Here is a 23,743-nt window from a genome sequence, read left to right as displayed (position 1 = left end):
GAAATGAACTTCTCTTTGATCTATCTCCCTGGAGTACTAATCCCCAAGGACTTCAAAGGTAGTGCAAAAGAGCCTTGGATCCTTAGCCAGGGAATAGAAAAAGAAATATTCTAAGCCATTTATTTTATTCAAAAGGAAAAGTTGCCCACTTTCCCCTATTCAACTATCATATAATGAAAATGTCTCGCAGACATCATCAGAGTCGATTGAAACTCATAACCCCTAAGGTCATTTTTCACCTCGTTGCTGGCTGGTCTATTTTTCACTTCGCCTTAGCCTTTTGACAAGTCCCATAAAGAAAGGGTGAGAGAATGTCTCTGGTGTCAAAGACTGCCTCTCTCTCTCTCTGGAGCACACCACGTCATGTAGGCATGTGAGAAATGACCCTATTATTGCTTCCAAGAACTAAGAATGGCCAAGACTTTCCATTGGAGTAATTTTCCCTGAACAAGTGTATTCCACAGATGGACAGTGCCTATCTGGCCTGTCTATGTGCAAAGCCACATCCACCACTTAGTCACATCACCCAGTAGAGAAGAAATAGTCAGGTAACCTTATGCAGTTGCTAATTTTTAGACAATAAAATGATTTAGATATTACTAACTGGTTGAGGGACCACAACTTAATTTTTGAGGAATCTAACTAAGCCTGTATTGGTGCTTCCTATGTATGCCTGCTGCAGTCTTAACTTTTTATATTTAATGTTGTAGCATAAGTTAACACCAGTAAGGCTTGTCTAGATGTTTCCAGACTACTCCATGTCCCTTTGCTTATCAGCAACATCACCTTCCCTTAATAAGATAAGCCAACCTACTCTGTAATCCCTGGGCTCTCTGTCAATCCACTGAAAAGACAAGCCTAGCATGTCCAAGTAGAGTATCTAGCTTTCCAATTTAGTAGAATCTGTGTTCTAGAACAGTGTTGGGTGCTCTGGCGGAAGCATTCTTCTTTTGAGCATTAAGATGTCTGTACTTAGAGGACTCAGAGTCACAGATTCCAAAAGTTAAAACTGTCACTCGGGTGTAGTTAGGGGTAATGATAAATGGAATGCCTTCTAATGAAGTCCCTTGGTTCCTAGATTCATGTACACATACTAGACTGTACACTGCACATCCTGTATCACAGCATCCCAACATTATAAGATGCTACCTCCAAGCCTTAGCTTACATGAATCTCCCTTGCCATTCAATCATTCCTCAAGTCTGTCTCCTTGGTTGATGAGGATATGGTAAGACCAGTGATTCCTACAGGTATCATTGCTTCATTTTTTCTTTGAAAAGTGAGTTCACTTCACATAGGCTAACATAGTAAGGATTTTGATTCGTTTCAGATGGCATTTCAGGCAAAAAATAATAATGACCTAGAAGAAGCAAATACCAACTCAGGTGTGTTTCAAGTTAAGATAAATTAATATTTCCTATCTGATTAATGGGGATTCATCACAATCAAACTGTTGCTGTGTGGCTTCTTTCTTCTATTGAGTCGTATCATGCGGAGGCCAAAGTTTGGCTGCCATTGATTATAAGTTGAATGGTAGCAGAAGAGAAATCAACTTTGTGAAGGGAAGCCCATATTACTGAACCCATGCATAGTTTACTGAGTTTACAAGACTACTGAGCAATCTCTGAAGAGCTGAGGAATGAAGCTATTACCTGGTTGACCTCTTCTTACTAACCATTTTCACAGGAAGGGTACTTATTAAAAATTTATTTGGAAAAAAATATTATCAAGTCCTGGGCCCATTTCAAGGGATCCATCCATAGAAATCTTCCACAGGTATCTTTGCCATGAACTCTAGCTTATTCCAAGTCCTTGACCATTTATCCAAATCATTATCTCACCATTAATGAATCACTAGGAGCATTTTCCTTTCCCACCATTTTTCAGTACCCAATTAGCCTTAGCATTTGTTAGCAGTCAACTTCCACTGGATGCAAATTATCATGCAGACCTATGTCTAAACCACTCTTGATTTTTTTTCCTCCTTAGACAACTAGTCAGAGGTGACTCCCCATGAGGCTATGATTACATGTTAAAGGAGAGATGGCATTGGACCAGGAGCAGCCTGTAGAAAATATGTGCAATCCTGTATTTTCACTACCTTCTGGATTGGACTCCATCACTTTCACATGATTATTAAAGGTTAATAGACACAACCAATGTGAAAAATCAATGGATCAAATAATAAGCATTTTATGATTGGCAACTTGAGCTACATGGCCATTGGTATGCCATAATTAGATATTTGTTTTGTCTTAGTTTCTCATAGGGGAGAAAAGCTATTTTGTTAAATGATGGGAAGTTAAGTTTAAAAGATAGCACAATTTTGCTCCAGGATCACAAAGACCTCTACTGGGAACCCACTCCTGGAGCATGTCACAGGTACAATAGAACATCTCCATCTTCCCCAGACAGTTCAAGCACTCCTGGGTCTCTCCATCCATAAGGGCCAACTAGCAGTGCTGCTTGCTCATTTACCTACTGGAATACCTTTTCATCTCCTAGTTTCTCAGCCCCCAAACTGGAAGCAGTTTAGGTCATCTGACAAATTTATCAGAGCAGCATACCAAAATGTGGTATATTTCGCTCTCAAAACTCAAATATGCATACCAATTATTGGGTATATTTCTTAGCATGGGGGCAAGGTGATGTTCTAGACATTGCAGGTGATATTTCAATATGTCCAAGATTATTGGATTCACAGAAACTTCCCTGAGGTCATATGGATCTATAGTGAAGTATATCTCTAACCTTATTATGTGCACGTCACCCTGAAATATCTAGGGTATCAGCTATTCCCGCTAAGATCCTATCAACATGAAGACATCATTGAAGTCAACCTCCGTAATGTATGGATTGATGAGATACTGAAGGCAGTAGCTGGCTAAACTGATACAAAGCTAAAAAGATGACATAATCTTGATATATTATAGGAAAGGTGTAGTGTCTTTTTAGCCAAATAACTACAGAATAACTCAGTATTTTCAGTTTACTAGGATAAAGGAAAACAGTATCAGGTCAATAGCTGTATCCAGATGCCAGTGATTATTCTGAATTTCTCAAATGAGGATACTGTATCTGGAGCAGTAGCTCCAATCAGTTACCCTCAAAGAAGTGCAGGAGCTATGGAGATGCTCATCCCAGGTCCCCTTTCAAGGAAGGATTTGCTGCCCAGCCTCATGGGGCGTGGTTCCAGCTGGTAGCAGCTTCAGGTTTCATTTTCACTGAGCTGAGATTATACTCTACTCCTCTTAGTCAATGACTTAGCAAGGTGATGGGTGGCAAGATCGCCTGGCCATTTTTGCCTAACATGGGACTTCTCTAATGCACAGTCTTTGCCCTGGAGCTTCCTGTAAGGTTGGTGGACTTTTGTCAGATCCGCATCATGTCCTTGCACAATCCTATTTCTTCCTCCTTTCTTTTCACAGCGGTGACAGATTGTAACACTTTAGCATGCGATTCCATCTCAGCCTCTGCTTCCTGAGGAATCTAATCTGCAGCGTGAAATCTGCAATCATTTCAGGTCTTTTTTCTAGGAACTGCCTATCCTCTGTACCCAAGCTGGAGACTTACAGAGAATTTTTAAAAAACAGAAATCATCCTTTCTTCACCTTTACATTTTTTTGATGGTGGCACAAACTGTCAAGTTTCACAGAGGTGAAATACTGGTACAAACATACCATTTTGGTAGAAAAGGTTAGCACTAGTGCTCCTTCCTTGACCTTTCCTGACATAATAATCACCACTCCATAGATTACAGCACCTCTCCGGGGGTGCAGGTAGGTTGTGTCCTTGCGCCAACTATATACTCAGGAACTTGGAAGGAGACAACAGGGTTATAATGGTTTGATTTCACGTGTTCCCCTGCCCTGATCTCTGCATTGCCTGTTTCCTCTGAGTTCTTTATTATTTTTTTCTGTTTTGATTTGTTTTTTGTCTTTAATGTTACAGGATTCTCTCAGATGTTGGGTGATCTTAAGCACTCTGCTCCTATTTAAGACTGATACAGAGAAAAAGTGGAATAGTAATGTTTTATGTGTTGCCTGGGCTTGTCAAACCGTGGTCCTGGCTTTAGGATGACTTTGTTGAGTTGTTTCATAGAAAAGATACCTAATTGTCTATTTCTCTAGGTATTTTCTTTTAAACTAGTTAGTTACCCAGAGAAGTAATATCTGTTTTTCTCTCTGAAAGGTCTGAGCCTGGCTGCCAGTAGTCTGGAAGCCTAGGGGGGAGAATGTGCGAGTAATCTCATTTTTCACTTAACCTCCTTGATTTAATTATGCCAGCCCAGCTCTCAGTTGTTCCCGTGTCACCAAGATCAGAGTCTCTCTGGCTCACCTGCTCCAAGGAATCATCCTCCAGTTTCCTTTTTGTTGGGGAGGAAGAGGTGAGTAGCTAATGGTTCTTCTGTGGGCTTCCAACACATCCAGCCAATTTTCAGAAGCATTTTCTGTCTTCGATTCCTGATGCATTTTATGATTTCATGGTGGTAATCCCCTGGCTGTGAGACTTCTCCCACACTGGTTTAAATTTCATTGTTATCTGGCCTGCTAAGTCAGTTACTAGTCCCCAGACATCCGTCATCTCCTCTCCTTTTATTTTTGTTCCTGTGGGTTAGAGCTTACTGTTTTTAAAACATTAGTGTCCAATCCACCATGTGAGATAGGAATGCCCTTTGCTTATTTATGTCCTCATTCCAGAAATAAAGTTCCCCTCCCAAGCATCAAATTGGCCAAATCTAAGTATATTCTTGAGCCTTAGCTGCTGGAACTCCCAGAAAACAAATTAAGGTGGCCGTGGAACAGGCATCCTCTCACCAAGACTGATACAACAGGTTTAAACTTCTAAGATTTCGAACACTGAGTAAGCATAAGGTGTTGGGGTGTGGTGTCTTTACACTGTCCCGGGGCTCCAATGTTCTTAACCTAATGCCATCCCATGCAAGCCTGTTATGAGAGAGCGGTTTGCTCCTAAGTTCGCCCTCCATCGAACCGTGCTAGTTCAATGTTTCAGTCCTCAAGAAGCTGATGTCATTAATTAATAACAATGATGATAATGAAAACTGCAATGACAACAACTAGAGTATTATCATTAGACCTTGAAAAATTCCTTTCAGTGATGTTAATAAACAACATCAGAAAATTGTCTTGTTCTCAAGTTAATTTAATAAACTCTTACAAATGTAAGCAGGCATCTTTCTGTTGGACTCCTCAAATTCTTTTAATATATTATTGTATTAAAATGTAAATAAAAGAATATTACAAGAAATGATAGAATGCCAGTGCTGAAAAGGATATCAAGGGCTATTTAGGCTAAAACTCTAAATTTACAGTGATATAACTCAGCTCTACTGTGGAAAATTGACTTGTCCCAGCAAACGCAGCCAATTTTTGAAAAAGTTAGGCCAGGTATTTAGGACTGCTGACTTCTCCTTAAAGCTCTTTTGAATTTATGTTTCCTGCCTTTAAGGAGCTAATAAATATATGTGAACTGTTAAAGATGGAAACATTTTTATAATAATGTGTGTATTTTTCCTAATATTTAGGAAATTAAGGTAGATAATTTACATGGATTAGGTTCTGGAATGAGAGAATTCTGGGTTACATTTGGGTTGCACTGTTTAATACCTAATGACTTTGGACAAGTAATTTTTCCTTTTAAATGCAAATTTTCTCTCCTGTAAAATAAAAATAAACCTCCTTCATAAGTTTGTTATTAAGACTACATGAAGTAAACTTACCGAGGTACAATTCTAAGCACGTATGATCATTTAATAAATTATGTACTTCTCAGTAGCATTATTTTGACTACCAGTATCATGAAACAATTCAAAATAGTTCAAGTCATATTATAATAAAGTATTTTACTTGGAGGTCCAGGGGCCTTCTGTCTCTATTGCCCACACACAATAACTCATCAGTAACTCTAAAATTTCTCAATTTACCTTTATAGCTAAGTTTCTTGGTAAAGGATGGACACACTGTCTACATTTGTGTACTCATATTTACTTTTCAACCAGCTCAAATAGCTTTTACCCCACCACTCCCTCAAAAGAACATTTGATAAGGTCATCAGTGTCCTTCATGTTGATAAATCCAGCAGACATTTTGCTTTTGCCACCTCACTTAATCTCTTAGCAGCATTCCACATAATTGGATCCGTTCTTTCTGTTATGCTTCTGATTTTTTTTTTCCTCACCCTATTCCCAGTCCTGAGCAGTCTGTTAGCATGCTGTGTAGTTTAGGAGCAGAATGGGGTTAGTAAGGAAAGCTTGGGCTTGGAATTTAATATACTTAGTATAATATCTACCTATCTCTTTATTTGACAAAGAGTTACTAACCATCTACTGAGTGCCAGACACTGTGGTAAGCATCAGGAGGTTTGCCCTCAGCCTCTTCCTTTCTCATTTTACATCCCAAGTGGTGCATTCATTCTGAAATCCACACCTCCAGCCTAGACCTTGCTTCCTGAGCTTTTAACCTCTATATCTAACTGCTTCTTAGACATTCCCATTTGAGTATCTCATAAATAACTTCAATATCAAACTATTCAAAAATAAATTCATCACTTGTAAGCACATTGTGACTCTGCTCCTCTTCTGGAGTTTCCGGTCTTAGGGAATGGCTTCAGCAACCTCCCAGGAACTCAACGTAAACACCTAGGAGTCTTCCAGGACCCCTGCCCCCACCCTTTCTCTTCCCCAGCATCAATCCAGTGCAGCATCAAGTTCTGTCTATTCTATTACCTTAGAGCCTCTCAAATTTGTCAGCTGCATACATTTATTGATTCATCTTGCACTTATTCAATACTTCTTTGTGCCAGAATCTGTCTTGGATTCTGAAAAAAATAAAGATAAACCTGTGCTTCTCAAACTATCTCTAATAAAGGGCCATTCTTTCTTTCTTTTTTTATTTCCAATCAGTCACGGTTAGATTCTTTTGTAAAATACAACGAAAATCAATTCATAGACAAATAAAATGAAAAAGGGCACACAAAATACAAGCCCCAGTTTTTCATTATTAGATTCAATGAACATAAAATTACTCACCAAATTGCTACAAAATTACTAAATGCTTCTCTCAGCTTCTGTACCTATCTTGTTACAGACTGGTAAATTGTGCAAACTGGTGGCATCCATGGACCACACTTTGAGTAACACTGAGGAAAGAGACTCTGGTTGGTTTTTAATTTAAAAAATATAAGCCATGCCATTAGGTTGTGATTATACTGAAGAATCAAGCTGTTGTTTTGAAGAGTGTGTAAGTAGAAAAAACAGGGTCCTCATATTTTCCCTATCCCCTAGTCTCAGTTTCAAGAGTTTGTGCATCATTCCACGATTTTTCATATATTTACAAGCATATTTATTTCTACAGGAAAAAAAAAAGAATGGGATCATGCAGTGCATATACTTTTATAATTTGCTTTTTTATTGAATTAAACATATTTTGAGGGTATCTTTTTTTTTTTATAAATACATGGACTTCCTTCTTTTAAACTGCTAGGTAATATTAGGCGAACCGTATGAAATTGCTGATATTCAACTGCTTTTGATTTTCAAAATGGCAACTTTGAATGGTTCAATGTCATATTTTATTGTTTGGCCATACCATAATTGACTTGAGAAATCCTCTATTGATGGACATTATGATTGATCTCACTATTTCATGTGCAACATCTTTATAAACTTTGAAAGAATATACTTCTGTTACATTTAATGGGAGTTACCAGGGAAACATTCTTTCTTCTAAAAGTTTACATTTGGGGGGAAACTAGAAACACTAATAGAATGGATTTAAAAAAAAAAAAGGTAATGCCATGTCTAGGCTGATTATGAGCCTTAAGGAATCTGGATCTTATTACCATTGAAAAGATAGTATCAATATTATGGAGTTCTAAAGCACATTTTAGTAACAGACTAATAATTGTACACGTATAAATGCAAATGACTTCAAATGGCAGAGAGAAGTACTTATAAAATCTGTCACTGTCAACTCATATAGAGGAAATACTAACAATATCTCTGCAGGCAGCAAATAACTGGTAAATAACTAGCAATAAAGGATACCTGTGGTATAAGCTTTAATATTCATTTGCCATCAATGAAATGGTCCAAAATAAATGTCTGAAATAATGTAAAAATCTGATATTTCCTATTTAAAAACTGCAGCTGGAAGAATATGTTTATTAGATTAACAAAATGCAATAGGAGAAATTAATAAAGTATATGCCTTCCAGACTACAAAACCTAGGTCACAAGGCACCGTAAAACACAGAGCTAACCAGAGCTTGCTTGTTACTATCACAACTTTTTCTTTCTGTCTGCTTCATAGTGATGTATTAACACCTGCATTTTCTTCTCCATAGAACAAAGCAAAAATGTGAAATTTTAGTAAAAGCAACTGAAAGCTAAACAGACTTGCAGATTGTTTGAGGTTGTTTGTTTTCTTTTTAATTTTTGGAAGTTGAATAAGTTCTAGAAAAATAATCTTTTTTGTTATGTGAGAGTCTGAAGAGGAAAGGATTGTTGAATCCACTTGGAACCTGAGTAGCCCTTATGCTGGGTGGATTTTAAGTCAAAATGAAGGACATTTGAAGGCAAACTTCAGTTTTTCCCGTTTCCCAGATAGCAAGTAAAGCGTCCATCCTGAAGTTGGTGAGTATGTGCTGAGTGTATTGGTCATCATTGTTTACAGTCTTATCCCCTCTGGCTGTTAACTTCAGAGGTAGAGAAGATGCCCTCATAGACTTCTTTGCCCCCCTTACAATGTTCTTATTCAAGCTTATTCAAGACATTTAAGGCCATGTTTTGTTTATTTGTTTGTTTGTTTTTAATATTGTGGCTAAGATTGTTAGTCATGTTGTTACCCAAAAGGAAAAAGGAAAAAACCCCAGTTCTTGTCTTACCCAAAAGGTAAGATTACAGACAGGAGACGGTGCATTGTGCAGCAAAAGATTTTAAAGGATTTATTTAGAAAAGAGGAAGTACACCTCCAAAATGGGAGATGGGCTGATGCAAGGGAGGAAAGGCAGTGCTCTTTGGTCTTTGCCCTTCCTCTTATACCCTCACTTAGAGATTGTCTCTTGATTGATGGCTCTTGCCCCTGAAGTGCTTAGTCATGCTCATCCCCTTCTGTACATGTCCTTACCCATGATGCATACAGGAAAACCCATGGGGTGTGCCTAAACGACAATGCTAATTATTTACAATGAGCACTGGGTTATGTCTGGTTAAGTGCTCGCTTTGAGCAGTTGTGGCTGTCTGGTTCTAACCAGTTTCTTGCTGGCACTCATTTAGAAGAAGTAAAGTCCACTTATGCTGAAAGTGGACATAATGCCACCTTCCAGACCATCCTCCCTCTCCTCTGGTGAGGGGATCTGCCCGGTGCCCCCACTTACCTAACTACCTAACAATGTTTCTAATGATCAGAAGGCAGCTGATTTATGAACAACATCTTGGTTAAATGAAGAAACTTGGTAACTACATTGTTATCCAGAGTGGTCAAAATTATTTTAAGAATTACAAGAAAATCAATTGCCTTAGGCAAATAAAGGAGCTTTTGAAGTCATTCTGGATTTAGGGCATTATTGATTAAAATGCCAAGTGAGGATTCTTGTGGATAGTGACAGTCATGAGCTGAATGAGTGGCTCCCTCGCCTGTTACCTAGATTAGACAGCAAATGCAGTAGCAGACTCCCTCTCTCTCTTCCACCCTTGCTGGCTGTGCAGAAGCAAGCTTCCCGAGTATGAGAGGATCTACAGAGAGGGCCATGTGGCAAGGAGCTGCAGCGTCCTCTCGAGATTGAAGGTGGCCCCTAAAAACTAAGAGTGGACGCTAGCCAATACCCAGAAAGAAGCCAGGGCCCTCAGTTTTACAGTCCCAAGGAAATAAATTCTACTAAAAATCTGAACAAGCTTAGAAATGGATCCATTGCCAAATAAGCCTTTAGATTAGAACCAAGTCCTGAACACAACCTTAATTACAGCCTTACAAAGGACCCAGAGCCAGACCTAGACTCTCAATCCACAGAAACTGTTAGATAAGAAATATGTGTGTGTGTGTGTGTGTGTGTTTTAAGCTGGAGGTTTATATTAATTTATTATGGAGCAATAGAAAACATTCAAGTTTATTTAAAGAAAAATATTATGCAAAAATAATGCAAGCCATATGGCAAAAAATTAAGAAAAAGAGGTACTTAAGTTTGAGAAACACTGATTTAATGCAATCTCTAATTTTATATAGTCATAAAATGTCTGAGGCCTATGAAAATCGTTACTTGTCATGATGTATGACTACTAGCAGCAGAGTTAGAAATGGAACCAAGATCTGTGCCATCTTTGAGTGTAAGCTTTATGTGGGGTGGACTGTTAACCATCTTTTCCAGGAGCCAAAAGCACTATACTTATGATCAATATTTATTGTTTTTGGCAGTCAGCAATGGCACTTTCCATAACTGAAGTTTAGATTATTCAAGGAATTCATGATGCAAGAGTTTATCTTAGAATCTTCAACATATTTTTTGGCTTTGGGATTGAGGATTGGGGGAAGGCAAGAGCAGTGTGCAATGGTTCCTTTATCTTTAGTTAGAGGCAGAAAGGAAATACATTTTTCCTAGGCCCAGAATACATATAAATGAAAGTGGAAGGGTTGGCAGGTGACACAGCTGGAGTGAAAACAAAAGGAATCAAAGTCAATGTATTTAATTTATAAAACTGCTTCTAAGGAGTTGGATGAATTTACTCAGAGTCTCAATTTCATTTACTCTTAAATTAGAAGGAGAAGAGGAATGAGAAACAGGAGGCTTCCATCCCTCCTATAAGTCTTAGAACCTTTGTCTACAGGAAAGAAAGAGATACAAGGACACTTTTTTTTTTCTTTCTTGTTTTTGAACCTTAAGGTATTGAAACAGCACCAGATACACAAACCAGTAGCCTTAAGACCTGCAATCCATCAACTCATTGCAAAAACCACAGAACCCCTAAAAGAATCTTGCTGATATTGAGATTTTTCTATCATTTAGTGGAAGCATCTAGAAGTCTTTGGTTGCATAAAGAATAAACCAAGTTACTGGAAATAAGCTGACATTAGTCTTCAAAGCACCTAACTGTTTTTTGTTGTTGTTGTTGTTGTTGTTGTTTTTTACCAGAATGCTTGATCCTTTTTTTCTGGACACCACACAAAAGCAGACTTCCAAAATTTACATATTATTTAGGACTTTAAGTTTGGACTAAACCCCTGAAATATTTCAAACTCTGAGAAGATTCTTATACTCATGGGTTCTAATGGCATGATTTTTCTTCCTGTTTAGCGTTTCATTGTGTTACTTCAGCATCACATTTCATATCACTTTTCTAGCTAAAATTCTTGCTTATTTTCAGGATTATGATTTGAATTACCCCTCTGGCTATGCATTTGTTTTGTTTAGTTGCATTTTTCCTTCTTCCATAAATTTTAAACATGCTAAATGATTTGGCGCATCCTCCAAGTCCTGAAAGCTCAGTGACACGCACCCTCCCACGCATACATATGCTTACATGAGCAGCATTCATATCTATAGCACCTGGACAAAGAAACAAAGGGAGACATAGAGGAAGAAAGAGAAGAAGGGGAAGGAGAGGAAGAAAGGGTGGAAAAATAGGAAGGAGTACAGAGATGAGGGAGGCAGGGAAAGAGAAAGGAGAGAAAAGTGAAGTTAGATGTGGCAGACATTGCTGGGTCTCATTCTTTTCCTCAGGGTACGCAGAAGGACTTCACTTGCCCACTCTCAGGAAGTAAAGTGTGCTCTGTGGCTTAATGTGACCGGGGAAATGTGAGCCAAGCTAGCGCTGGACATTTTAAAGCCATTGCTCAGTTCTTTCTCATCTCTTCTCCAGCCGTCGCCACTGTAGGAGCCTATGTTCTTGTGGAGGTTCCCTAAGATTACAGATGCCTGGACCACTCCTGAGAGCTTCCCAGAGCCGCACTAGACTTTGAATAAAGGGCAAATCAGCTGTTGTTGTATTAAGCCACTGAGATTTTCATACTGTTTTCACTAGAGTAGAGCCCTGTCTACCACAACTGGTGCATGGATAAATGAGAAGAGAGAGAGGGGAGAAGAATTAAGAATGAAAAAAAGAAAAATGGTACAGTAAGACCAGAAAGTCATTCCAATTTGGTTAAATGTATCTATTTCTAAGAAGACTATTCTAATTACTTTTGCTATGTAGCAACAATACCAAATTTGGGGCATAAAACAAATATCATTGTATCATATTCATAGATTCTGTGGGTCAGGAGTTTGAAAATAACTTGGAGGGTATGACTTGTCAATTGATGTGGACTTACAGATCTCATTTCATCATAAAGAAAATCTTGCAAGACTGAGATTTCTCCAATGTTTATATATGAAACTGATTTTGAGAAGTATTAAATAATTAGTAAGCAACAAGACTAGATATAATTCAGGTCCAGCCCTGTCTCAGTTAAAATACCCTTTTCATTGTAATATATTAAATGTATAACCCTCAGCACATGTCTACCTATTAAGCATTTTATTCTAGTTTCTACAAAGAGGTCACCTTCCTAAAAAGCAATCCATCATTTTTTTTTTTTAAATTTAACAAGCCCTATGGCTAAATATCACAGAATACTTAGAAAATTTTGAAATTCTCTATGCCACGTGATATGCCAATTTAAACTTCTAGTGGGATTCATCTCTATAACCTTCCTGCTTTATTCTGCTTTATTTGTGAGTAGCACATTTTTTAAGCCAGTAGTAGGTCAATAAATGCAGGTAGCTTTCATATTTACATGGTCACAGATCTTTAGAAATAGTTAAATTGCAGATTCCTACACACTGTGAAGGAAAAAAAAATGTCTTATAATTGACCATAAACTACTTTTTCTTTGCTAGGATAGGTATATTCTTATGTTTAATTGTTGCCTGAAACAGTGTTTTTTGGGCAAGACCCTTTGGAGCCCCAGGGAGTTATTGGAAGCACCAAAGGAGCTTTGAAAGGAATTGAGAGGTAGGAAAGAGGAGGAGGGCGCCTCAGACCTCATCTCCAAGATTGCCTCAACCTGAGGAGTCTACCATTTAAATCGAGAGAAAGGTAGAGCATCGCTACCAGGGAAGATTCTAAGAAGCCTAACAAGAAATAAGAAAGCAACGTATCCAGTACCAGATGGATTCATCCGTACGCATATATTTGGGAGTTAGGAGGCTGATTTCCCAAATGGATGAAAAATATCTAATTATAACTCTAAGAGGATCAACAAACAAGAGCAGTAAAAAACAAACAAATAAACAAAACAAAACTGTATCTAAGTCCACTATAGTCAATTATATGTGTATTATATGCAGGAAAATAATTTAAAAATCATACTTCTTATCAGAAACAATTATGGCTGAAATACAATTAACAATATTCTTAAAGTGCTAAAGGAAATAAGTATGTCAACCAAGAATATTATGAACAATAAAAAATAGCCTTCAAAAATGTGGTAGAACCAAAGACATTTACAAATAAACTTATGTTGAGCTGATATTTTTGCCAATAATTTAGCACTACAAAAAGAAGTGAAGTGAAGGTTTCAGGCAGAAAAGAGCAATCAAGTAAAAACTCAGATAGGGAATGATGAGAACTAGAAGTGGTAAGTATGTGAGTAAAAAACAATTACCTGTTTATTCTTTCCTTATGTTTTTGAAAAGACAGCTGACTGTTTAAAGCAAAAATGACAACATTTTATTGGCATATTATTACCAATATAGTTGTAAAATATATGATAATATATAACATATATTGGCAATGTTTGATAACAATACAAAAGACAGAATTTTTTATTGAAGATATATGTGGATATTTTTGTCAAACTTCATTTGATTTCAATCTCAGTGAATTTTATTGCATGTAAATTTTACTTCAGCTGAAAAAACAATGAAAGATCCATTTTTTTAGTCACATCCAGTAAAGGTTGGCTGGAATCTTTACGTCATTTCACTTTGAAATTAAACTAATAGAACAGATACCATATGGAATATTGCTAGTTTTTGAGGCTAAGCAAAAAGGGTTATAGCAAATCTTTTGTAACTCTTCAAAGTAACTCCAGGGAAATAAAATATATAATTTTGGTTCATATCTTATCAATTGTGTTAGGTAGAAGTGTGTTAATGTAGAATTTTAAGCCTCCCCCACCAAGATTTCCAGCCTTGATCTCTGGGACTGTAAATGTGTTGATACAGCACACCCATAATTAACTTACATCACATGGAAAAAGGAGACTTGCCATAGGATATACAACCATACCATATGCTGAGAAGTAGGAGGACCAGAACATTTTTCAAAAATATTCATGATAATTAAATTCCTTTATATAAAATATCTTCTCCAGATGACAACAAACATATACTTTCTCTATTTTTGAAATTCATTTTTCTGGGTTAAGCATGACTTTCTCCTTGAAAATCCCTTTTATTGTCCCTAACTACAATTTAGTGTCACTATCCTCTCTTAGGGGAATTTGGCATTCGAGTGCTTGGAAAGGGCAGTCAGTGCTTCTCAGCAGTAAGCAAATTAATGAAGCAGAGCTTAGATTCCCTGGGGCCATGCAGGTAAATGCAGAATTAGGACACTGGGGATAGTTTTCAGAGGTTCACTTTCCATTCAGATAAGCCAGAGACTTGGTGAACTTTTCTATAATAAACACACAGATAGCACGTATTTTAGGCTTTGAAGGTCATATGGCCTTAATTGCAACAACTCAGCCCTGCTTTGCATCTTGAAAGCAGCCATAGACAATATGTTAATGAATAAGCGTGGCTCTTTTCTAATAAAACTTTATCTACAGCAGTAGACAGTGGGCCAGATTTGGCCCTCAGCCATAGTTTACTGATCTTTGAATTAAGTATTACTTTCATAGACTCTCAGAGGTATATGAGACCAGAAGATTCATCTTCAAATACTTCACCTGTAGAAGGAACTGGGGCAGAAGAAAGAAAACTACCCCAACCCAAACTCACGCAACTAATCAGGGAGTAACTCTGGACTAGAGCCGGATCTCTCAACTCAGAGTCCAGTGAGCTGCTTCTACATTGTGCTGAATATATATTTGACCTGATTAAAAAACAAATAATCAGCTGCCTTAATCTTATTTTTCTATTTCTCCTTTATGCCAATTCTGAATGTTCAAATTCCTTTCCTTAACTACAGGTATAAATATTTTCAAGAATTTTGGTACCTCAATGTAGGAATGAACACAAACTCAAAACCTCTTCTTCAAATGGAAACTGAGGTTTTAATTCTTTTGAGTTGCCTATTTCATGGGTGATTACTTAAAATAGATCCTAATTAAATAAAGTCTGGAGATTCATTCATATGAAGCTGTGAGCTAAACTATTGTATACTTTTTTTAGTCTTTCCTGGAGTCCAATTACACATGTATTAGATTGCTTCACATTTTTCCACTGGTTATTTATAATTTATTCATTAAATTTTTTATTTTGCCGTATGAGCTTCTACTTAATTAATGCTTGTTGGCCTATTTTCAAGTTTATTGATGTGTCCATTCATCTATTAAGTTTATCTAGTGCTTATTGCTTTCTTTTATGCTTGCTTTTGTTTCTTTTTCATTTTAGGTATTGAATTTTTGACTCTAAAATTTTGACTCAGTTATTTTTCAGCTTCCCTTTCTTTGCTGAGAATCAACATTCATTCACCTATTCATTTCATTTTTTTCATGTAAGTCTTTAAACATATTTAAATTCATTAAAATAAGTTCTTACCTGCTAATTCTAATATTTCTTGCATATTTTATATTTTTTATTGTAAATGTAGAATAATGGTGGAGTTTGAAGTATTCTACTGTTTTCCCAGAAATGGCGAGTCTTTTCCTATGTCTGACAACTAAGATAGAGTGTCAAGTTAATCTCTAATCTAGCTTCAGCTTTAATAAAATTGAATGCACTTTTGGTTAGTCCAACTACCAACCAGTGAGTTACTGTGGTCCCTCTTAGTTACTCTGGCTAATCTCTTTTATTTTATTAGATTTGGTTCAAAGGCAGTTTATGCTTTCACCTTCAGAATCTGCAGTCGGGGTCATTTTGTTCCAAGCACTGTGAGAATTCTCAAGACTGTAGATATTCTTTGTACTTTTCAGCCCTGAGTTCACTGTCATTTACTCAGATAAATTGGGTAGAATTATGAATTTCCAGGCTAAAATGATTGTTTTTACTTCTGTTAGATTTGCAGCTCCAAACCTCCTTGCCTTCCTCACCATTACCAATAGGTTGATCCTGTTAGGAGTCTCTCCTCAATTGTGCAGATTCTCTAGAAGGTATTTTCTTGCCCACACTTAAACATGGAATCTTCCCCCAGGAAAGAGTCAGGACTCTCCCTTCACTCGTGAAGAAATCCTTTCTTTTGAAATGGGTTTTTCTGGACTTTTTTGAACCCATTATTCTTTGGCAGTCTCATATATAAGTATGGGTTTTCTTAAACTACATTTTATTGGTGTTAATATCCTCTTACACCGTAACTTCAGATAAAACTCTCTTTATCTACGAATACATTATTCTCTCGACTGCCCCCATTTGCTACTAGTTAATAGTTCAATCTAGTCTCCAATCTGATGCATTTACTAATGACTTACAAGCATTTGACCAATCTCACCCTTGTTTGTTTGTCTGTTGTAATCAATATGCTACAAAACTAGGGCATTGGATTTTCTTTGGTTCCTGTATCCTTAAAGTTTTGGGGTTGCAAGTCTTTGCTCCTCCATTCCTTACTGTTTTCTATTTGACAACCATCTTATGGTAGGCTCTTAAAAGCAGAGCCTGATGTTGGCTTTTTTGTGCATGTGATTTATTGTGAGAAATTTCTCAGGAGAAACTGGCTAGGGTGAGAGGAACATGATGGGAATGCTGAAGGGGCTAAGCCAGAGGAAGGGTCACATGAAGTTTAAATTCAGCACGATCCCCCAGGGATGTCTGGAGTCTAAACTGCATCAGAGGCTACCCTTTCTTGAGGCAAGGGACCTAGAGGGACACATAATCCCCACACCTCTCTAGGTAAGGCGGTGTTAATCTCGTAAAGACAGTTTTCAAGGAAAGAATGCAGGCGTGAGCTGTCAAAGAGCCCCGAGCTGCTAGAAGACGGATGCCATAACAGAGGTGAAGGGAACTGAGTGGGGCAAAAATCACACTCTGCTGATGTTTCTAATTCTCCTTAAATTACACAATGCTTCTACATTCACTCTTACTGGGCATGATCCAGAAACAGAAATAACCCTCTCAAAAGAGAAGCTGTTAAAAGATCTGGCATACTAAAAATTAATTACTTAAGACAAGTTGTCTATCTCTACCTTCCTGCAGAAGAATCTTACATGATGGGGGTGGGCGGGGGAGGAGAACAGAAATATTATTATTCCAATGCAAACAAAAATCCAAACAGTGTGGTGTCTTCAAACAATTGCTGGTGAACCAAAAGAGAGGTCAGGGCATCATAGGTCTCATGTTTTATTGAGCAACATTACCTATTTAACTACCTAGGATCAAAAAGAATCTGATTATTGGCCCATTTGGGCTGACTTGCGTTAAACTAAAGAGTCGAATTTCTTCATGGGTCACGACTCCTGTTTCTAAATCTTAGAATTCTTAATCCTAAAGGAAAAGACCTCTTTGAAAGTCTATTCAAAAATGTCTTTGATTTTTTTTCATAATAGATATCATCTTACTTTGCTAAGCATGTCTGTATTTAGTCTAAGAACAATTTCTTGTTGCACAGTAATCACATGAAGACCGAGAGTTTAGGAGACAGCCAGCCCATCACGCAGTTCCCTTTCAGTCTGTGGCCTAGTTTTGATGGAGGATAAGGTTATCGAATATAGACAATTCTGTCCAGGAATACGGGTACATAGTTTTTATAATTAGAATGTTAAGTAATAAACTATTCTGGTCACAGAGTATAATCCTTTTTGGGATAAAATTATACACACATTTTTCTTAATTCTTCCTGTGTAAATCCTTGTGTGGGCCAATTTTCCTAATGCAGGTGGATAATTTCTTAATGTATTTTTTAGGTGTGTTTTGTGAGACTATATGAAATTGTCTCATGGCAATCTACCCAAGCAATAGAAATAAAAGCAAACATAAACAAATGGGACCTAATTAAACTTATAAGCTTTTGCACAGCAAAGGAAACCATAGGCAAAACAAAAAGACAACCTACAGAATGGGAAAAAATATTTGCAAAAGATGAGACTGACAAGGGCTTAATCTCCAGACTATATAAACAACTCATACAACTTAAGAAAAAAACAAAGAACCCAATTCAAAAATGGGCAGAAGACCTAAACAAGCAATTCTCCAATAAAGACATATGAATGGGCAATAAACACATGAAAAAATGCTCAATATCGCTAATTATCAGATGAATGCAAATCAAAACTACAATGAGGTATCACTTCACACCAGTCAAAAGGGCCATCATTCAAAATTGCACAAGTGATAAATGCTGGAGAGGGTGTGAGAGAAAAGGGAACCCTCCTATACTGTTGGTGGGAATGTAGTTTGGTGCAGCCATTATGGAAAACAGTACAGAGATTCCTCAAAAAACTAAAAATAGACTCACCATATGATTCAGCAATCCCACTCCTGGGCATATATCCAGAGAGAATCTTAATTCAAAATGACACAGGCACTCTAATGTTCATAGCAGCACTATTTACAATAGCCAAGACATGGAAACAACCTAAATGTACATTGACAGATGACTGGATAAAGAAGTTATGGTATATTTATACAATGGAATGCTACTCAGTCATAGAGAAAAATAAAATAATGCCATTTGCAGCAACATGGATGAAACTGGAGATGGTCATTCTAAGTGAAGTAAGCCAGAAAGAGAAAGAAAAATACCATGTGATATCACTTGTATGTGGGCTCTAAAAAAAAAAAAAAAAAAAAAAAAGTAGTGTCTCATGGGAAAAATTTAAAGGCTTCCATGGTCAGTTATCTTCCCTCGATGTTACTATATTAAAGGCATAGAAATGTTTTACAGCACCAAAATCTGCTGAATTTTTATTACTTTAGTGTTGATGAAATTGTATTTTGACTACCCTTCTCTGTTTTTCTTGTGTTGTCTTTATTTTCTATTTCTATTAACATTTCAAAAAAAACTGAAACATAGTTTGGGAAACATTCCTCTAGAGCCATACTGGCCTCCAGTCTAAGTGGAATCTTGATGAAATTAAAATTTGGAATTTCTTACCTCATTTTTCTTTCCTTTTCCCTCAACATTCTTGGTACTCCTACTCTTTTCTGAATGTGCCATGCTCTTACAACACTCTAATCTCAATGGAGGAAAAAAAAGGAAGAAAATAAATCTACACTAATTTGTTTCTTGGGAATTGGAATGGGCACACAGTTTGACTTAAAAGCTCTGAATTCAAATAGCAGATATGCTATTAACTAGCCACGCAGCCTTGGCAAGTTAACCTTCAGATTTGTGCACTGTAAGAAAAGAAGCAATAATGTCTCCATTTACCTCACTGTATTATAATGATGAGAAATGCAAGGTTTCATTAACAGGTGCTCATTTATTGGTAGTGACCATTTGGACACTAAAATGCTATGCAAACTTAGAACAATTGTCAAATGTATATAATTGTTATATGTATAGAATTATATATATACAGGTAACCCTCAGTATGGGCGGTATGTGGAGGACTGGTTCCAGGAACCCCTGGGGATATTAAAATCTGAAGATGCTCACTCCCCTTGTATAAAACGGCATAGTACAGCTGCCCTCCATATTCGTGGGTTCCATATCTGCATGTATACATTATATATGTTATGTATATGTATATATTCATGGCCTAGTTACAAGCTATATGTCAGATAGCCTTAAAATAAAATTATTTTCAAATATAAGAAATGAAGCTAAAAATCAGATTCAAGGAAGAATGAATGCCAGATAGTAAAATGAAATCAGGAAGAGTTAATATACAGATGTGCATGTGGTATGGGGCTGCCTGAATGACTGATTAAGTCTTACTTACTCTTAAGTGCTCTTGTCAAAAGACCATTTTTATAGCAAAAATAGGAAAAATATGAATGTGGAAGAAAAGTTTGGAGGGAATTAAAAAAAAAGAAATTTCTTTGGGGACAAAAATGTCTTTAATCTGGTTTCTTAAAATGCCAAATTTATTGGTAACAAAATTAATGTATTCAAACGAAAAGAGGTTGTCATGTAATAGTTCATCAAACTTTTTGTAAATCAGCCAGAAAGTTTGTCAAGTCTCTGGCTTGATCCAGTAACTGACACCAAGGACTTTTCTGCTGAGAGTAAGGATTCATGAGGCACATTTAGCTTTCAGTTTGTTAGTCATTGAAAAAGTAAATATGGAAAAAAATATTAGGCTTCCATTGCTTTAAAGTCTAAAGATGTTTATCCAAGTATTGCCCAAGATAAAAGCTTTTGATCTTTAACACATATTTACATAAAGATCCACTGTTCCCTTCTTTCATAGCATTTGCATATTTTGAAATAATTTACGAGATTTTTAAGAAGATTATTACTAATTATCCAGCTTGTAGCTTGACATCTCCCTGAAGGAATGACCATAATTTCTTTCTTTGCTATATTTTGTCCTCTGATGCTAGCACAATTTGCGCCCAATGACTAAATATTAAATAAGCAGGTGAGTAAATGACTGAAAAGTTATTCTCTAACAAATATCTGGTTAGCAGAAATTCCTACAATTAATATCATAAAGCAACAAGTATGAATGAATTAAAACATAAAAATGATACTGAGTGAAAAGAATCAAACAAAATGCTGCTTAATGACTCCATTTATACACAGTTCCCAAATAGGCAAACTCACAGTATCAGAAATCAGGAGGCTGCAAATGCTTGGGGAAAATAGTTACCAGAAGGGAGCACTATGGGGCTTCTGGGATGTTATTAATGTTCTGCTTCTGGAACTGATGCTGGCTATGCAAGTGTCTTCAAGTTTGTGTAAAATCCACTGAGGTCTGACCTGTACACTTCTCTATATGTGTGCTGTCCTTTATGAAAATGTGTTCAGAAATAATGCTTAATTACCTGGAGCCAAAGTAGATTAGATCATCTGATTTGTTCTTTTTTCTTAATGGAAAATATGAAGTGGATATTCTGCCAAAAGTTTTACAGACACTTCATATCCTCTCTTTAGCCTCGTTTTTATGAGACATTTCCAAGAGGAAGAGGCGCATCATCAACGCTCATCAGATCACAGATTCCACAGAACAGACACGCACTTGAGCATGACAACCTTCACAGCAGACTAGTTTTCTATTTCCCCAGTCCTCACCTCTTTTCTGACATTCCTGTTGTGCCACCAAATTTAAACTGGATTTCTCTCTGTTCTCTCAGCTATATGCCATGAATTATACCTTCCTTTCTGCAACATCTCATGCCCAAAAGATATTGAACGGATTCCCAGATACAGGAGCAATAGGAATAACATCCAGTAGGCATAATGAACAGGATGATCTACCTTTTTTTTTTTTTCTTTCAAATTTTACTCTTGTAGCTGAGAACCATGTTGGCTGATTCAGAGACTGAGTGTTGATTTTTAATCTCGGATCAAGCCACAATCTTGGATCCTTTTCTCCACTGGAAAACATCTGTATCACTGGCATTCAAACCAGTAAGGGGAAAAAAATCTGCCCAGAATCTTTCCTAAAGACAGATGTCCTATAAAAGCATTCTGAGATCAATCCCATGCTGAAGAGCTTGTTACTTTCCTATGGACGGGTTGGAAAATCTATAGTTTGGATATGTGTGTCCTGAATTAGGAATGCACGTTACACAACATCACAAAATGAATGCCATGATTCTGCATTTACATGCTAGACAGAAACACTGGCATCAGCAACACAACTGTGAGTGTCTACGCCCCCATCTTCATATGTGTATTTGCAATTCTTTTTGAATTACGATATACCAACACTCATCAGATACTGTTTGTTTACCAAAGCAAGTTTTATTTGGCATCTGCCCAACCTTCCTGTCCCAAACCTTAAAACTGCTAAAGAGAGACAACTGGTTAGACCTGTATTCTCAAACTATGCCATGCTTTGAAAGACAAAAGAGTAGTTTAAGAAGTTTATGGAGATTTGACTATTGCTCCGGAGTTTTAAATCAATAATATCATACAAGATAAACAGTTAAGATTAAATAGTCAGGTTTCAGTCTTCATTCTTAGACTATTTGCATATTATGCACCCTTTGCAAATTTTAGTTTCCTTGTTTGTGAAGTGAAAATAATAACTATTTTTATTATCATATACATTTTACATAGATTTTAAAAGAAACAGTGTTTTAAAAGCATATTGAAGACATAATATAATATAAGGAAATATTGAATGATGTATTCAGTACACTCTAGATTCTAACAAAAGGCAATATGTAGCACCTCCTCAGACCATTTTTTGCATATTCTTCCAAAATAATTAATCACCATTTTTCATTTTTTATAAAAGAGCTTTAGGTTACTTTTTTCTATTTTTTATTTTTATTTAATTCATCTACATAATTGAGAGCAGAGTTTTAGAAATACTACTAGGGTTTGAGTTTTAAAAGTTCAAGCAATTTTGAACAAACCCAATTCTAATTCTACACACACACACACACACAATGATTTGATTTTCTTGAATTGTAAATTGCATTTTTCTCTTATTAACTGATGCATATTTGTATCTCACAGAATTCAATACGTATTTCACCAAAGAATAGTGAGTTGAGTTATTATAATTATTTAGTTTTTTTTCTGTGAAAATTCAGAAATATGTTTATTTTTAGTGATCTTGTATTTAAATATATAAAAATTGTATAAAATTGGCAGGGAAAAGGGCCCAATGGGGAATCTTCCCCCAAAGTGGAAGTTAGAAAGTCCTCAAAATGTACATGATAGTTCAGAATATAAAATAAATATTGCCTCCTTATTTTATTTCAGGTTTTCTGAAACTGTCTTGTTACAAAATATTTTAAAAGTGATACATAAATGACAAACAAAATCTTTGCTAAAATGATAAAAATTATAGAGTAAAAAGCATAGACCCCTCCCCAGGATGGAAAACTGGATAGATGACACTTGCATAAATCTGGGAACCAGTTAAGTCCAAAACCTCACAAAAGTTTAAACAAAGAAGACAAATCTCCTCTCCTAAGAGAGATGGGAAAACAAAAGACAACTGACTTAGTTTTGGCTCTGTATAAAGAAGCAAATATATAAATTAAACTAAGTCTTCTTTGAGATTTACTATCTACAAGAAAGGCTGGGATTCAGGACTAAATTAAGGCTACATTTGTAAATTTAAAAAAAGGCCAGCAAAAATTTTCATTCCCCCCACAGTAGGTGTCCAATTTGAGGTAGATCTGTGCTTTATAAATATTTAAGATTCATTTTGCTTTCTGTCTCTTTCTATCTACGAGTAACACTCATTTGATTGTTTCACCTATTAATCTATGTTTTACGCATGAAGGACTATTTATTCTATCCATGTTTAATGTGCCCTAAAGGTTGATGATGCACTTACTATCTCTGCACAACCTTCCTTATGAGTTTCACCTATCCAAGTGTTTTTCTTGTCCTTTAAATCAGAATCAAAATTTTTCATTAATACAGCAAACATACACTATATTATGGGTGAAGCACATATCTAAGGCACAGGGCCATAAACATTTTTATTTTAATCATCACAGTTTGGTAATATCCTCAGAC

The sequence above is a fragment of the Camelus bactrianus genome, chromosome 10 (genome assembly GCF_048773025.1).
Source record: "Camelus bactrianus isolate YW-2024 breed Bactrian camel chromosome 10, ASM4877302v1, whole genome shotgun sequence".
Lineage (NCBI taxonomy): Eukaryota > Metazoa > Chordata > Mammalia > Artiodactyla > Camelidae > Camelus > Camelus bactrianus.
Note: the sequence above shows the minus strand (reverse complement) of the source record.